Source organism: Lycorma delicatula, chromosome 3 (genome assembly GCF_047948215.1).
Source record: "Lycorma delicatula isolate Av1 chromosome 3, ASM4794821v1, whole genome shotgun sequence".
In the NCBI taxonomy this organism is placed as follows: domain Eukaryota; kingdom Metazoa; phylum Arthropoda; class Insecta; order Hemiptera; family Fulgoridae; genus Lycorma; species Lycorma delicatula.
In genome coordinates, this window is record NC_134457.1 from 5,802,916 (window position 1) to 5,822,149 (window position 19,234).

General features: G+C 31.9%; 1 protein-coding gene across 1 annotated transcript in view; it reads right to left on the bottom strand.

Annotated features, from left to right (window-relative positions):
• LOC142320839 (facilitated trehalose transporter Tret1-like) overlaps positions 1–19,234 on the bottom strand; it is a 563,915-nt gene that overhangs the window by 230,571 nt on the left and 314,110 nt on the right. The window lies entirely within an intron of this gene.

Below are 19,234 nucleotides of genomic sequence, written 5' to 3' on the forward strand. Positions count from 1 at the left end.
TGAAGAATTTTCTTTCATTTTGTACAAAATGGAAGGATATCGTGAAAATATTATTAAAAAACACTTAAATTTTATTTTTAAATAAGAGTGAACGATATGTTTATTCCCAACATGATGGAAGTTGCTTAAGTTTAAAACAGATTTAGACAAAAAAGCTAAAATTAAACTAAATGCATTTTGCCATTTTTTTATATGATCACAAAAAACAGATTGTATTATTTCGGTTAGTACTGATTAATATCGGTACTAGCTTTTAATACTGTTGCTTTTAAGCTTGAGAATAATATAATAAAAGTTAACAATTCTCGTAAATTGCTTCAAAAAACTTTTTTTAACCACCTACGAGTGATTCAAAAAGGATTTCATACCGAATTTGGTACCAGCGTTGTCAAAAATGGAACATTTACTGGTGCGGAACGTGCTCGCTATGTGTTTTGGTTTCACCATTTGCAATCAGTAACTGTAGTTCAATGTAATTTTCGAGAGAATACGGCAGGGAGTTCCCTAGTACGCATACAATTCACCCTTGGCACCAAACCTTCGTTGGGAAAGATTGTTCCTTTTAAACATACAAAATCACCAAGACGCCTACGCGTCCCTGAAACTGGTGTGCAACAACTCAGAAAAAGCTTTGACGTAGTCTAAACAAATTTGGCCCGTAAACGATTGCGCTTGAAGTGATACAAGCTAACCGAGGTTGAACGCATTACAGATGACTACAAAATTTCTCAGCTGCAGTTTTGGGTAAAAATGATGAATAGAATTGCATACAACGATACAATTATGGACGATGTAATTTTTAGCGATGTGTCAACGTTTCACATCAGCGGCAATGTGAACACCATAACTGTCAAACATGAAGTAGCGAAAACCCTCATGAAACTCTGTAGCAAATTCTTAATAGCCCTTAGGCCATGTTTTTTTGTGACCTAAGCAAAGACTGTACTGACCGTTCTTCTTTCAGAAGGCAAAAAATTGGTACCTGAAAAAAAAAATGGTAAGGTAAATGGTACGTTTTATCTGGCCGTACTTCAAAATTGTCTAAATTAAAGATCTGGTTTATGATATCACCTCTGCCTGCTGGTCTTGTTGAGCTAAGACTTCGAATTAACGCCGCAGCTGTAGAGGTAAAGCCCGACTTTCTGGCTACAGTTTGGAATGAAATCGACTTCAGATGGAATGTATGTTGTATTACAAATGGGAGCTATATCGAACCAAAAGTGAATGTTGGGTGACACACTTGATGTGTTTTTCTATGAAATGAGAAGATCTCAAGCAAATTTGCAAGTCATCCAGATAAATTTTTATATGCTTTTAAATTTGTGAAGTCCTTTTTGAATCACCCGTTATATTCAAAAATATGAACATCAGAATGTTATATAATCTTTTTTTTTGTAGAAAGAATTATGAAAAGTTTATTTTACTTGGATATTATCGATTTGTTACCTTTAAACAAATAAGAACTGCCAAAAAGACTCGATGCCGTAGCCATGACATTTCCTGTTTACCTATACTGTCCACAGTTTTTTTTTTTGGGGGGGTGATCGGTTTGAGTCAACAGTCAGTATAACACAGGTATAACACCGGTTCTAACTTCCATATCTTCTTTCCTTGATATGCTATCGGTTTTGTTTAATTGTTTTAAATATCTGTTTTCTTTTAGTTACATAAAATAAATAAAAAAGATAAAAATGTTATCTCTTTGACCTCGGTTTGTTGCTACCTTAGTAAGAAAAAATAGGTAACCTTTGTTTAAAAATATTCTGCTTTCTCAATAATACATTTATAATTTAAATTTATTTATTATACTTATTAACAATATCAATATTTATAATATATAAACTTAATTAGACGCAGTTGAATTGAATTTACTCAATTGAACTCAGTTGAATTGAGTTTATTCCGTTGAATTCAACGGAATAAAATCTTTAAATTTCAGTTATTTTTTTCAAATGTTATTTTTCCTTCTTTTTACTCGGTTAAAAACTTTTAAAACTTTACTTTTTGTTTAAGTAAACCGAGTAAAGTACGGTGAATGTGTGACTTCCGACGTAATAATTATTTAACTCTTAAGGATCGCCTTACCACCTACCCAGCAAGGGCGTCTTACTGAAAGTTTTATAGTTTAGTCAGATACTTTCGTACAATTTCAAAAAGAGCGAGGTTGTTCCTTCAAGTATCCTGTAATTACTTTCGAGTGATTCTTTCATTTCTGGAGAAAAAACAATTTAAATCGGTAGATAAAAATACCGTTATCAGTAATACAAGGTGTGTGAGTAAAGTAATGAAATTGGAAACACTGGGAGCGATCTGGCAACTCTGTGTCTACCGGTCTGTGCTAGGCCGGGTTGTTCATCCCTTCCTCATGCTCAGTACGAGTTTCAACTCCGTTCAGCCAACACATTATTTTTGACAACGCCATCAATGAAGTTGTGTTTTAGTTGTGTGTTATCAAAATGGAGCATCGGAATTTAGAGCAACGTTGTGCAATCAAGTTTTGTGTTAAACTTGGGGAATCTCAATCCAAACTGTCAACCAAGTGTTTTACAAAGATGTCCTTGAAAGGCTCAGGAAAAGAGTGATACGCGTGAGACCAGACATTGCAGACAAGTGGATGCTTCATCATGACAACGTCCCGTGTCACACGGCCATTTCAATCAGGGAATTTTGACCTCAAAACGCATTCCTACGGTTCCTCAACCACCCTATTCACCTGATTTGAGTCCTTGTGACTTTTACTTTTCCCGAAATTGAAACGCGTCATAAAAAAGACGTCATTTTGGAACTCTGGAGAACATTCAAAAGACTGTGACCGACCGGTTGAATGCCCTACCAGTTAAAGCCTTCCAGCTCTGCTACCAGAGTGGGAACAACTCCTCCGGTGTATAGCTGCCCAAGGGAACTACTATGAAGGGGATGATATTGTGGTTTGAAAAAAATAAAAACTTTGGTACGTAAAAACTCAGTCTCATTACTTTTCTTATACACCTCGTATGTCGGTTCCCTCTGGGTAACCTCTGATTTCATGGAAATCTATGAGATGCTTTTAACTTTTTACCTAGCGGGTAATTTGTTTCATGCTGCAATTCGTCTGAGGATTAAACAGATATTCCTTTTTACTATCGGCTTCTCTTTCTTATCCTTGATCTGTTCTTCCCGACTTTTGGTTGTAAGAGCTAACCTCTCCCATTAGATTTATGTCGTGAATGAACGGATCTGATTCGGTGAACCTTCGGGGTGGTTTGGTGAATTAACTTGCTGGGTACTAATTCTAAGTTTAGTTTTTTGTCCGATGGCTGAAAGATAAGTCTGAAGCGGCTTTTTAGTGAAGCTATGCCTCCAAACACACATATTAAATTCTTTTCTGTAATTTTTAGTCCATTCATTAACACTATTTTAGACTTGCTACAATCGTATTAATAAGGGTTCTTCTCAGAATATTAAATGACAAACATTTTCATTTGAAAAAAGCAAGGTACATATTAAATTATACGAGCCAAATTATATCAGTCTAGAAGTATAATTTTTAATATTAATTCTATTGGTTATTATACGTAAGCGATTTAATATAGCAAAAAACATATTAAAACATTTAAAACTCAATAAAGTGAAACGATATACAAAAACAAAGTAATAAGTTCAAACTTTTGATTACTTTGACCTTATCGCCTTTTTTTCAAGGGAAAAAAGGAAAACCAATATCGACTAAATTGAGCTAACCTCCCGTCAGTTGGAGCCGAACATTTGGCCTGTAAACCAGTTTATTTGGTAGATAAAGTCTACGTACGTTTTATACACTTGAAAAAGCCAAAGAGTTTAAGCTAAACGTCCGGTAAACTCGACGTAATATTTGTTTTTGTCTGTCTTTATTATTATTTTAATTTATATAATTTCAATATTTTTAATATTGTATTTTATATAATATGTACGAAAATAATTAATTTTAAAGAATGTATTGAAACCGAACGTCTTGATTCAAAAAGATCGGTACCAATATAGTTACTATACAGATACATTAATACGAGTATATTACCATTCGGTTATTAAAAATCATTATATCTTGCGCTCGGCTTCTAGCAAGGATTTTGTCCTCTGCTTGGAAACGCTTTTGGTAAGAGTTTTTTCTATTTGTTTTTTTTTTTTTTTTTTTTTTTTTTTGTATTTTTGTCATCGTTGTTTGTAAGAGTTCATTTCATTTATCTCATCTCCCTCATTCAAATAATATTTTCTGTAAATGAAAATTAGAGATAGTCTTACTTTTATAAAAAAAAAGAAAGATGAAAAATTCTGTTATATGTAGGGTTTTATAAGGATCACTTTCAACAGAAGTTGATAACTTTTCGACGGAAAAGTTGTGGAGTGCTATCGCATAACTCGCAGGAAAACGCTTTTATAGCACTCAATTTGATTTACGTAGCAGCTAATTACATCAATAAGCCGGTGAAATTATTTCAGACTGATGACCACACATATACACGAAGAGAAAGAGAGAGCGCGAGAGAACATTTCGACAAAAAGATTGAAATATATTTTAAAAAGAAAAAAGATAAATAATTTAAAGAGAAATATAAATGTTTTTGATAAATATTTAAATACGAACTGTACCGAATGGATTAATAATTTAGATGGGATTTTCACAGAATAAAAAATAAAACAGTCATATATATATATATATGAATGTTACTTTATTGGATAATCCTTAAGTTGTGATAAAAAGAGGAAAATATCGTGTAACTGATGATGAAAGGAACCTTAGAATTTTAATTTAAATGTATCTCTTCTTATTCTGTTATACTACTACATAATTCAACCCATTATTAAACTTATCAGATCGTTGAAGAAATAAAAAAAAACCACCCTTTCTACTTAGTTTGTCACTTTTAACTGCTTTGCTTATTAATGGTTAACAACTCAACCTAGGGCCTTATTCAAAAAAATATGAATTGCGACCGCTGTGACTGTTTTATGCCGTAGATTCTTTTTATTTTTATTCCTTTCTTTTCTCTTATTTTATGTTATTTAATATCCTTTTCATTCGAATTTTTGTCCGTTTTTTTTTTTAGAGTAAAAAATTTCTTATATAAACGCTATAAGTATTCAACCTAGCCGGCACTTATAATTTTAAACAAAAATCCCTCATAATTTACTATCTTAAGAAATCCTGTCGTTGTACATTATCTTTTATCCATATAGTTTATGTATGTTGCACGTTCTATTATTTAATTATACGAAGTAGTAATATTTTTACCGCTAATTAGGGTTCTGAAAATCAAAATTTTTTAAAGGAGATATTTAAATCGTAGAATGTGATTTAATGTTTAAATAATTTTTGGTTTTGTACTGAAATAACAGAAAAAGATTTTTAGGCTATGCCTACGTCTTTCTATAGCTAATTCATTATGCCTTTCTTCTTTTCATACTGTATTTAATCTTATTAACGTTTTATAACCGGCAAAGCATTCTTAAGTGTTATATAAAAAGTAATTCAGGTTGTTTTGTCCCCTTTTATTATTCCCCTTTCTTTAGAATTTATTTTATTGTTTACCTTTATTTCTCTGCATGTTTATTTATATGTACAGTTTTCGTTCCGTTTTAAAAAGTTATAAAATTCTTGTTCCGTAATAATAACATTAATGTTTTTATTTTACGTTTTAGACGGAATAACTAGTTATATTTATCTGGCTTCAAATTTTTTATTATCAAAAGAAGAATTTAAATTCGCGTTAAATTAAAATTTCACTACTTAAGTAATATTTAAATAAAAAATTAAAATACAATCTATATTCATTGAACTTCATCGTAACTATATGACGTGCTTTAAGAAGAACCGCGCAAGATAAAATAATAAAATGTAGCTACTTGTACAGATGAATAATTTTGAATAACTGCATTAGTAAAGTCGGTAAAATAAATGAAGCGTAGCGATATGTCTGCACGATTATGTAAATGAAAACGTATTATCCGACGTCAGAATTTTGTATTACTTTTCGTTTTTACATTTTGAAGAACTCAAATAAAAAATGTATTACATTTTCTAATACATTTATATTACAATACCGTTTTTGCATCATCCCAAGCTGTTTTTTCCCTGTATTGTTGATAGTATCTTGCTAAAATTAAAAATTTAGTTTACTCGATTACAAATTAAAAATACATTATCGAAAATATTTATTTAAAAACGTATTAAACGTTTTAAAACTTTATACGAGGATTATTTTTTTTCAAGGTCCGATCGGCCGCGAAATTCGAAAACCCGCGCAAAATTCGGATGAACCTTTGCGCATATGTGTTGCGCAGCGTCTCTAGTATGGCCTTCAATCACGCCGCGTCACTTCGTTTACATCTGAACACGCAGCTAGCACGTAAACATGTCTACAACAATAGCATCTCCCGCCAATTGTGAAGTGCGTGCGGTAATTCGATTTCTTCTGACTGAGGGGTGTAATGCGGCTGAAATTCATCGACGAATAAGTAATGTGTACGGTGAAACTTCAATGAGTGACAGCAAAGTGCGACAATGGTGCAGGAACTTTAAAGCAGGACGTGCAGATGTTCATGATGCAGGCGGTCAGGAAAGGAAGCGAGTGTCAACCGATGATCTCGTTGAGGGCGTGGATGAGGCGATTTGAGAAAATCGTCGGTTCACAATTTCTGTATTGAGTGATTCGTTTCCTGAAATTTCAAGGTCAGCTCTCTACACCATTGTGCGTGAGACACTTCAGTACCGCAAACTGTGTGCGAGATGAGTTCCCAAGATGCTATCCGACCATCACAAAACAATGAGAATGGACGCCTCCCTGACGTTTCTCCAGCGTTACCACAATGAAGAAGATATTTTGAACAAAATTATCACAGGGGACGAGACATAGGTCCATTTCGAAACTGAGGAAACAAAACAACAATCCAAACAGTGGATGCATTCTCATTCTCCCAGTAAACCAAAGATTTTCAAGCAAACCTTCTCCAACAGAAAGTGTATGGCTACTGTGTTCTGGGACCGGAATGGAGTTCTCTTGGTGGAATTCATGAAACGTGGCACGACAATCACTGCAGCCTCATACAGCGTGACTCTTCAACGTATACGAAGGGCAATTCAGAATAAGCGCAGAGGAATGTTGTTTATCAGGCATTGTATTTCTCCATGACAATGCTCGGCCGCACACTGCAGCTGTAACAAAGAAGCTCCTGCAGCGTTTTCGTTGAGAAGTGTTTGATCACCCACCATACAGTCCGGACTTGGCTCCATCCGATTTTCACCTCTTTGCTCACATGAAACGCTGGCTAGGAGGACAACATTTTGGCACAGACATCTAGCTGCAGACCAGCGTAGAAACATGGCTGAAAACACAGGCGGCTCCGTTCTATGATGAGGGTATTGGAAAGTTGGTACCACGCTACAACAAATATCTAAATCGGAGTGGCGACTATGTACAGAAATAGCGTAACTATGTAAGTACTTGATACAAATAAAAAATTTTTTATTTTCATTGTGGTTTTAATTTCGTGACCGATCGGATCTTGAAAAAAAATAACCCTCTTAATATACACTCGTTCCAGGTTTTCGTAATAAATTTTGGAAAATCCCTTTATTAGCTATTGTTTAAAATTTAAAAGAAAATGTACAGACCGTCATACGAGACTGATAAGTCTAGAAATAAAGTAATTATGTTCTTTTTAAACATATCAAATATTGTATAGTATTATTTATTCGTAGTCTGTCTTTAAAAGCAAGTGTTATTTTTATAACTTGAAAAACCAATTTGTTATTTTAAAATATTATTACATCCCAGGAATGGTCGGTCTGAGTTTTTATAGCAGCGGGATGAAATCTGAAGCTTGTAGTCAAGCGGCTAATATGCTGTATGTCAATGATTCTACGAACACTTCTCATATCGGGGTTTACAAAACGAAAAACTAAACTTCTTCGTGATTCGATAGCAACCTCAACCGTTTTACAATTTAACGAGATTTTTATTCCAAATCGATATTAAGTACCATCCAAATCGTTTATTTTACAATATTAATTACAATAAAATTATCCTGAATTATTTCACTTTTATTATTGTTTGAAAATGTTTTTTAGGTATTTATTTTCGATGTCACTTGGACATTTCAAAAGAATTCCTCTAAGCTGCCGGTCTTCCACCTAGTTTCGGTAGGACTCCCGTTTCTTGACGTTATTTTGCAGTACTGGTGATTCCTTTTTCCTTTTAATTTTCATACTAACGGTCAACAGAACTGGCAAATGATCGGATGAAAAATTATAATTATTCTCAACATTAGTGTAAAAAAGGAAAAACTGTCGAGATGACATAAAAATCATAAATCTATAAAAAAATATCCGGCACCTTCGCTTTCATCCGTAGACCAGTATGTAGGCTGCAGTCCAAAAAATTACACTCAGCCGCAGGTTGTCAGTACTATTTTTCAAGGCCCTCCCTCGAGTCTTTATGAATAGAGACCCCCAGCTTACGTACTTCGCGTTCCAGTCGCCCCCACAACAAAACGGGGATCCAGAGTGCCGAAGAATTTCGAAAACAAATCATCTGTAATCGCACGATGAGGAGGATAATAAACAGCAGAGACTACGATAGATCCAAGCCAGTATAATATTTCTATCGAGGTCGCTTGAATATGTTCCGTAACTGTAGTATCTCCATCTGCTCTACCATCCGGGTGATTAGACTATAGGTAGAAATACAAAAAGAAATGTTGTAATCTAAAGGAGATTTTATTAATTTCCTTAAGTTTAAGCTGTTCGTTAAAAAAAAACTTTTATTTAAATTAATCAATTAATTATTTTTTTTGAATAAATGTTTAAATTTAAATATTTATTTATAAATTGATACTCGCCTTTAACCCTTTAAATTTGTCCACTCCCTCCCTTTAACACGGTTTTTCTCATATTAGGTGAGTTATTTTCAGACTATATTAATTTAATGCAGCTTAATTTCGGAAAATATTTAAGTATTTCTATCTAGTGAAATAATATGGAAAGTAGATTTAAGTGTTAATCGAGGGTGATATTAACGAACAACGTAAATGAAAAATTCAAGAGTGTGCTGTATGTTATTTTTATTGTAAATTATTAAATTTATAAATGTTTTTTCATACTTTTTATAATTAGTTTGTATCTCTGAAATTAATATTATTATAGATATTTTACTAATTTTCTTAATTTTTTTCATTTATATACACAAATATAAACACTAAATTGGTTTCTCTATTAAATATTTTTAGAAATAATAATTTAATGTTCGTTTATCTTACTAATGCAAATGAGGAAAAGAAAGTATAGAAGAATTAAAAAATAAAGCCGATGGGGTAGAAAAAATGTATACTGATTTATTTAAAAATGCCTCAAGATATTTAGTTTTCTCATCGATACATATCTTCCGTTTGGAGTTGGAAATATGTCCGAATCATTTTGAAATAGCTGAAATTGACCCGGTACATAAAGCCGAAGATAAAAATAATGCAAATAACAATCGACCCATTTCGTGAATTTATAACTTCGCAAAACGTTTTGAAAAACTCCTTCACAAAAGAATAATAAATTTTCTAGGTAAATACGAATTAGTTTCTAAATTCAATACGCTTTTAAAAAAGTTATTAAAAACAAAAGACGGTATTGCGAATACCTTTGAACAAATTTATGAAAACTTAGATAAAGGAATGTCCATTGCAGCTGTGTTTTTGAACTTAGCAAACGTTTTTGACACCGAGAATCATAAAAGACTAAAGCAAAAATTATATGATATCGGTATAAAACAATTATCGATTAAGTTAATAAAGAAAATTATCAGTTAAATTAAACGGTATCCAAAGCGAATTAATTGATTAATTGATGGAGTTCCCCAAGGCATAACATCAGGGCCACTATTATCTATTATTTATACGAATGACTTATTTGAATTTAAAAATACTAATCATGTCATTTGCGAATGATTCTATGATTATTTGTACTGTAAAATACACGGGATAACGTATATAATTTTTGAATGAAAGTTTATTATGCATAAAGATTGGTTAGATTATAATTTACTAGCCTTAATTATTAACAAAACATTTCGTATCAAATTGTCTAATCGTTGTGATATTGCACCCGATACCTTTACAATTAATATAGATAATTACAAGATTTAATAACTCCAAATACTTAAGTATTTTAATCGACTCTAATATGAGATGGATTATAACATGCCAATCTCAATTAATAAAAGCAAATATATTATCTATGTTCCAGGAAGATTAAGTAAGTTACTAAGTCGTAAAAACTTACGCACAATTATCTATGGTTTATATAACAATGTAATAACGTTTGGAATTTTAGCACGGGATTCTGTAAATAAAACAGTTTATGAACTTGCCAGAATAATGCGTGAAATAATAATTAAAATAGCATTTAAGAACGACATATACCGTTAAACTTGAGAAAACAGTATGATTTAGAATCTGTTACTCATCATTAGAATGAATTGAAAGTGTTTTTTTTTTTTACAAGTATTAGCAACACAAGAAATAAAAATTTACAATTCAATAAAGAAATTCGCAAAATAATTCAGAAATTTATTCCTTATAGATATTTTATCAAGCATCCGGAAAGTCTTAAAAATATAAGAACAAAAAACTTAAAAATAAAATTAAAAATAAGTGTAAAAGCTGAATTCAAAGAATTTATATAATTAGTATTACTTGGGTAATATTGAGTATATACTACTGATTAAGCACAGTTTATACTTTCCAAATCAGCTGATTTGGAAAGTCGAGAGTTACAGCGTTCAAGTCCTAGTAAAGCCAGTTATTTTTACACGGATTTGAATACTAGATCGTGGATACCGGTGTTCTTTGGTGGTTGGGTTTCAATTAACCACACATCTCAGGAACGGTCGAACTGAGAATGTACAAGACTACACTTCATTTACACTCATACATATCATCCTCATTCATCCTCTGAAGAATTATCTAAACGGTAGTTACCGGAGGCTAAACAGGAAAAGAGAGAGAGAAGCACAGTTTATGAATTATCAAATTTGTAATTAATTTTAAGTTGTATAAAGATATTATATATATCCCTGCAGTATATTAAGACGATCGTATCGTAGACGATCCGTTTCGGAAAATAAATTTACTGAAATATATGTTTTACTAAAGTTATTTTGAAGAAAAATTATTCTGAAAGATAAAAAGAGAATATTCCTGGAATAACACAAACAGTAGATGAAACGAATGAAGAATCGTATTGTTATTTATTGTTTAACGATTTTTTTGTCATTAAAGGAAAGGCATTAAAGGAAAATAGACAAATGTTTTAGGGCGACGCATGTCGTAGAAGTTAGGTTTTTAAAGTAAGTTGTATAACGGGAACAGTGATATAATGATCTTTCTCGGAACCGAAATGATCTTGTTTGGTTATAATGGTACGACGTCAATTAAAAGCGATGGACGTGGTAGTTAATTAAAGAGAATTAAAAAAAAAAAACTATGACGAGTTTACTGTATCGAAATATTAACTCGAATAGACGCTGCAGTTTATTTAATTTCTTTGTACCTACTACTCTTTTGTAATGTTTATGAACACGTGTACGCAACGTAACCACGAGCACGCATACACTTTTTATTCCAGTAGATATTTATTAGAAAAAAAGAGGTCTGTTTTAGTCAAACAAATCCCTTTTGTTGAGTTTCTCGCCGGCTAAGCATCGTAATCGACTGAATTTCTAGTCGCAAAGTTTTGAAATATTTCAAGTTGAATTATATCGCTTAAACACCGTGAATAAAACTTCATTAATTTTACAACCGCATTCGTATTTTGGTGCTTTATTGCAAAGATTTTTAATTTAAGCTTCCCAAGAGAAAAATTAAATTGTTTACGTTCTAATTAATTTAATTTTAATAAGTCAAATATTATATAAATACTACGTAGGTATACTTTATTTATTTTGGTAACAAAATCTACTTAGTTAAAAAAAATACCAAAATAACTCCGGATTTTTATCGTAACAGTAAAATATCTTTGCTTTTTATGAGTTTAAAAGACCATATATTACCTACCTATCACTACAAGCAGTGATATAGTGGCATTAGAAGCTTACCTGAATAAACCATAAGAGAAGCTCCAGAAATGGAATGAGGAGAACGAGATGTGTGTCAATGCCTTGAAGACCGAATTTTAGCTCTTGTCACTTTCAACCAATGAACATCATATAACTTTGACCTACGCTCAATAGAAAGTAAAACGAAAAAAATCAGCGATGTATAACTAAGGGCAGTCCTAGACAACTGATTCATTTGGGCAAAGCATACAGATCATCTGGTAGAAAAAGGTGAAAAGCGTCTTGGCCTGGTTAAGAGAATTATTGATACGAAGTGGGAAGCAAACCCAGACGAATTGTCTATGACGTATAAGTTATGTGACACCTGTTCTCGAGTACGGAAGTGAACTACTCATTATAGCACCGGAATCTACTATCAAAAAAATTGAAAAAAGTACAAAATAAAGCTCTCAGAGTTATCACAGGAGTCCCAAAATCAATTCGGTACGGCTATGCAGTTGCAAACATGTATAGAACACATACGAAATGAAATAAGAAACAACATAAGAAATCAACATAAGAAATGAAATTGCAGCGTTTGGATATTGGTTATTAGAAGACCTGTAAACCTGCCACTACAAGATTTAAAACCCAGGTCGCATTCACGAATAACATAGACTTAAATAGAGAAGATAAAGGACTTGCCATTAGTACTAGAGAAAATTTCGTTATGATTCCACCAAGAATCCCTACAAAATCAGCAAAAGCCAACTTACAGTTCCTGCAGCCGATAAACAAACAAAGCTGCTCAAGGAGAGAGCTAAAGAAATTTAAAGAGCGGTACCCCACATCCCTATGTCTACACGTGTTCACAGACGGTTCTACAAGAAAGAACGGAGGAGCTGCAGTTTATACAGAAGTTTTCCAGTTATCAGAGCCTGTGGAGAAGGTAACTTTGACGGTGAGGTCAGATCAGTTTTTCTCGCCTTGGAATCCATTAAAAAAATCAAACTTCAGAAAATCGTTATCTTGATCGATTCGAAAGCTGCCATAATTGCTGTTTCTGATGCTTTCTGCTCTTCCACAAATCAAGTTAATATGAGTCAGGAATCGATTGAGGAGTCGATTTTAAAAAGCATACAAGTCGTGTTATACTAGATACCGGCACGCTGTGGGTTATCGGGGGATGAAAAGCTGATCAATTAGCTGAAGAAAGTGCCAGAGAGGAACAATCCCATAAGCCAATACCTTTTGTGACGGCAAAAAAAATTAATTAATCATCAATTATGGGAGAGTTGGAGTAGAAACGGCGGCTAGAGTTTAAGGAGAAGCAATGGGCATCACTCCTAACGAAAAGGGACGAGTGTCCAAGTGGTAAGACAGTTCCATAGTTTCGAATGAAGACGGGATACGACTATCTCCAGAGCCACCTCCGCACCATTGGAGTCGTCGAATCAGCAACATGCCCACTGTGTCGACAAGGGTCTATGACAACCCTGCATCCATTGACCTGTCCTGAATTACGGGACGTTAGAACCACAGTAAAGAGTGAGGCTAAAGTATACAATTGTACAATGCGTTAACTTTTGCAAAGAAGTGGATAAAATAATCCGCTTCTTTACACTGTTTTGTTCTTTATTATGGCTTTGAGGCAAGTAAAACACCTTAAGTAAACTTAATGCCAACTATACCGAGTCGCTTTCTAATATATTTAATATCTTATACTATTATTTTTATACACAAGAATAGCAAATTCGCTACATTACTACAACGAATAGTTTGAAAATGTCGCTTGTATTGACGAAATCGGCTGGACTTCGAACAGTTTGACGGTTCGTCATGTGATTTGCAACAGTAAAGTTTTTAACAAAAGAAAAATTCAACGGGAAACCTCATCCTTGGAAATTCCAATTATTTTCTTGAATAACTTTACTTCTTAGGCAATCATTAGGTTACAGCACTCGACAGCAGCGTAGAATGCAGTTAAAGTATTTACATTCATTTAATGATGCTAATGTAGTTCAGGATAACTAGATTGTGAACGACTAGCCTTCAATTTAAGAAACCGTAACAAAGTTTTCAACCGATTCGAATTCGCCTCAAACCGGTTAATATTTTAACTTAACAAATCACTGCCCCCCCCCCCCGGCCGGACCGATTCTACTATCTCACTTTTTCAGTGATGAATAAAACCGAAGTTTTTTAGCGTGATTCTAATAACATTACCGTTAGAAGAGAAATGAGATGTGCTACTCGCTTTGTAAACTATATCTCTGTTTTTTTGTTCAGGGTTCGTAAACCGACCGACTGTATTATTCTGAATCATGTTTTATGTTATAAAAATGTTGAAATGTCTTGTAGTGTTTTCTATTTAAGGGTTCTAAAGAATGTTTTACAGCAAAATTTTTATTAAAAAAAAACAAACGAGAAAAGACCTATAAAACCTTTTATTATTTATCCAAGAAAATTCCAATTTCCATTTTTTTTAAATAAAAACATCGACATGTTTGGTGTCACAGTATTATCGGTGTATTCAGTCGGCTTAAGGCTGCATTTAAATTTACCAATTCAAAATAATAATTTGTGCCGATTGAATAGTCGGGTTATTGCGAGCATCTCTAGATATATTTTTATTTACTACAAATAAAAATATGCAGCCGATGCAACATAAATAATTTATGTTTAATCAAATTTCGATGTCGCTTGACGTACAATTTGTACGAACGATTTTTGTTTTTTTGGAGATACGATTACCGCATCTTTTATAATTATGGTATAAATCTCTGTGAACAAACAAGAAATATTTGTTTTCCAGAAGTAATTTTTATTCTTTTTATTTGTTAGTTTTAATATTTAATCTTTCGTATTTTATTTCTTAATATGTAATTAAAATATTTAATTTTAATTAATTTTTCGGTAGATCTACGGTGTTAATAGGTTTTTATTTATACATTTTGAAAAGGGACGACGTATAGCGGTTGTGCTACGTTTTGTAGACGGAAATCATTAATCTCTTTTAGAAAAAAAAAGAAGTAAATAAAGTAACACTAACTTCGTTTTTTACTTATTAAAGAAACCTTCGGTGTCTTATTAACTCTTTTATACTTTTTCCTCTCGTTTTTACTCGTCCTCCTTATCCTTTTCGTTGTATGATATTTTTTAATATTAATCGCTATTATCTTCATTTACATTTTAATTTATTTAAACAGTATACAACAATTTCTACGATAATAATATGTAACACATTTAGTTATTATACATTCCAGTTTTTTAAAAACGGCTTTTTTAGGTTAGTACGGTTTCTCCATCTGTTTATCAATAGACTTTAATTATCTCATTTGATAAACTTCTTGTACCTATTTAAAATAAAACAAATCTTTGTTACCCGGTAAATCATAATTAAATGAAGTTATTATCTGTAACTTAGAGTAATTTAATTTTACTTTTACGATAATTTAATTTAAGTTTTCATTTATTTACGTTTCAGAAATTTATGACAATAATCACGTTTAAATTCGTTAACTAGAAAAATATTTTTTTTTTTTTTTGTGTAGATTGCATCGATTTAGGAATCTCATATAATAAACCTGTACGTTTTAAAATAACTACGAAAAGGTTTTTCTTGCCTTTCCTTATCGTGTAGTTTGAAAAAAATAAACAATAGATCTTCTGTTAATCGACAGCTTACTCAGTTTACATTTTACAACTGATCGAATCTATTTAAATTTATAAACAGATATCGTGAAAACGATTGAGTGAATAATTCGTGTCTAATTTAATATTTATCTTCAACATTATCTGCTTTTTACAGAGTTTAATTGAAAAGGTGAAAGATTCCTCCTAAGAATCCTTGCGTACGAATTCCGACTTTATTACGAGTTTATCAGTAAGCAGAGGTTTACCCTAAAAGCGTTTCTACTCCGTAAAATGACGTCTTTATACAGCCATCGGATAGGAAAAGTAGCGTCTGTTTAATTTTATAAACATAGCCTTGCGGTGCGAACAATTACTAAAGACGTTTTACTGAAGATCCTTTGGATGGATTCACTGGCTCGATCTCCCAAAACATTTCGGGCTAGGAAGGAATGAAGAATAAAACAAACCCGGTGAATATTAATAAAGTAATTTATATTCTTTATTAATATAATATTAACAACACACTGCTATGAAGAGTGGAAAACCCGTTTGAAGCGTTGCGTGGCTTCCCAAGGGAACTATTTCGAAGGTGATGGAGTCCATGTATAATTGGATTGTAAATAAAAATTTTTTCTGTACCAGTCTCATTACATAAAGAAAAAAGGAAAACCTTTAAATGAGGCAATGGCAGTAGTAAATTGCTATAAAAAAAGACGTTATAATTTTCTTAAAAGTTTAATATTATCTTACAAATATCCTAAATGTAAGTTCATAAATTATGATAATTAAAATGTTGAATATTTCTTGGACTTAAATACTATGTTAAGTTGAGTATAAATAGATTACATAATTTTTTCCCTTTTACTTTCCTGGCATCGTATCTCTAAAGATACGCTTTTTAGAGGTAAAAGTTTGGGATCAAAATCTCCAGGTCAGGGTAAGTAGTTTTTTAGAGTCAATTCTCAAAAATTTTGCAAACAACCCCACTTTATATTAAGCTCAGTGCACGCTTATCTAACCATTTTTTAAAAAAATTTGTCCCAAAATTCCCCCTTCCCCAAAAATCGAAAAAAGCGATCTTTTTATTTATTTCATATTTTTAACTGTAGCTTTTAATGTTTTCCTAGGTCGGTAGCAGTGCACGGGGAGTCGATCAAAGTTTAAAAATATCGATTTTTTGAATTTTTTTAATAAATTTTTTGGTTTATTCAAACCTTTAATATTACTAAAAGTTTAAATAATAATATTACAATAAAGTTTCATCTTAAATAACTCCTGCCAAAAAAAGAAATCACAGATAACTTTTCTAATGTATCATTTTTTTCCACTATATAATAAAACAAAACCAATGCCAGAAAAGTATTACAACTTTTTTGTCAGATTGTTTTTTTTTTTTTGGATCTAGTTAAAGCATGAGAAAACAATTTATATTTCAATTGAAGTAGTGCATTTAAACTTTATTTTTAATTCAAAACCGTAGAAAAAAATTATATTTAAAAAATTTATTTAAGTCATAGAATATACGACTTTAGAAATTTTTATAAGGTAAGTATCAGAATATATTTGAACGATAATCGATTACGATAAATTTAATCTAATCCGAAAATTATTTCATATTTCACTTTTTTTGTTGCATAAAATAAAAGATGTGGACACCACATCTTCCACATGACTTCCTTGTACGCCTATTAAATTACATATACACATTTTTTTCTAAATGAAAAGTACATAAAATTTGATTTCATTAATAACTTCAGAGGTTAATAATTATTAATAAATTAATATATTTAAATTAAAAAAATTCCCTTGTAAAAAAAACCAAATATTTCATTAATTAAAATTTTATTTGGTTATAACTCTGGAACCAATAAAAATAAGTACCACTTATGATACAGTGCTGTAAAGGTTTCAATGAGTGGTTATTACTGCAGTTAAGAAAAAGTAAAAAATCCAAATTTTTTTGGATATTGGACTTTTTTGGACATTTTTGTTTCAGTCGATTGCAATCAAAAGGGGAGGTGCACAAGTAGTTGTTACATCAGCCCTAAATACAAAATGTTAATATCCTCCGGCTAATAATTTTTGAGTTATTCTAGATACATACGTACGTATGTACAGACATCAAGCCGAAACTAGACAAAATGGATATTTCCGTTGAAATCTGAAAAATTTTCGCGATCACAATATTTCCATTACTACGTACAAGAAAGTAAAAGTAAATGAAAATGTATACTAGAAATGAAATAATTATTGCAGCGAATGCGAGAGAAGAAGAGAAAATAAATAAATAAATATATAAAGAAGAGAAAGAGAATGAAAGAGAAGTGATGAGATCGCGTATAAAGTGATGAAGTCACCTTTTATGTTTGATTTATGAAGCGGTAAGAAATACGGAGAAAATAGTCTTTTAAAAAACCTCTGCTCCTGACAGATGTTACAGAGTAAATGCTGGCATGTTATCAGTGTTGACATATTATTCCACTCCAAAATGTTTACGTATGTATTAAAGATAATAGAAATAAAAATAGCATTAAAAAGGAGATATCGTATACGAAAATTTGTGTGCATCATTAGTTGCAGCTTCCTTTTTTTTAATTGTATAAGTCAAGGATAGATTAAAAAATTATTAATGAATGACCTACTAACGCAAATTTATTAGGGTTACAGCTGTTGTGAGGCTGACAGATATTCTTGTATACTTTAAAACGGCAAAATTAACAAAAACCACGATAAATAAAAAATTACAAAAAACAATTAGGCAAAGAAAACGTTTAAATAGTTTAATAATGAAATACATTGTCGGTTGATGAAAATAAGTTAATGGCACATGGCCTCAATTCCTAACAAAGATTGTAAAAATGAAAACTTTAAATTAAAATGACTTTAGGCGTTAACAGTGCAAGTTGTATAAAGTGCGATTATATCATTCAGTTTCAACATCAACCGGTTAAAAATATTTTAACAATAAAAAACTGTATTATAAAAATTACAGCTTTGTCAAAATCGGTAATAAAGGACACATCAGTGAAGTAGGAAAATTTAAAAGCTCGGTTATTCATTTGAAATTCGAATGAGAGCGTTGAACTCGATGATACATTTCATGCCATTTAGTATCAAGGAACAGCGGTTAGAGTGCACATGTGGTTTCTGTATTAAATCGTTTTATAAATACTGTGACTCCTCGACAATTGTAGTAAGGTTATCTATCTCGCTAAAGGTTAAAATTCTGTGTCAAGGGCTGGAACCGTCGGTTCATGCAATCAATTTACGGATTAAAACGTTTGAGGAAACCGGAAGAGTTCGAACTGCCGTGACACGCATTCCGAAACGTTCTGAGATTAAACACGCATCGGCATTAAATATCAGTTAACCATCGACCCGGCAATCTTACACAAGGACTTAAGCCCTCCCCTCCCCACTATAAATTCAAATCCTTCAGGAATTAAAAGATGCCGATTCGGTTGCTAAAAAGAATTTTTGTCAAGAAAGTTTACCGAATTGTACAAGCACGGTCACAATATTTTTAAGGCGTGTCTATTAGAGGTTTAAGAAAGCTTTCCGGA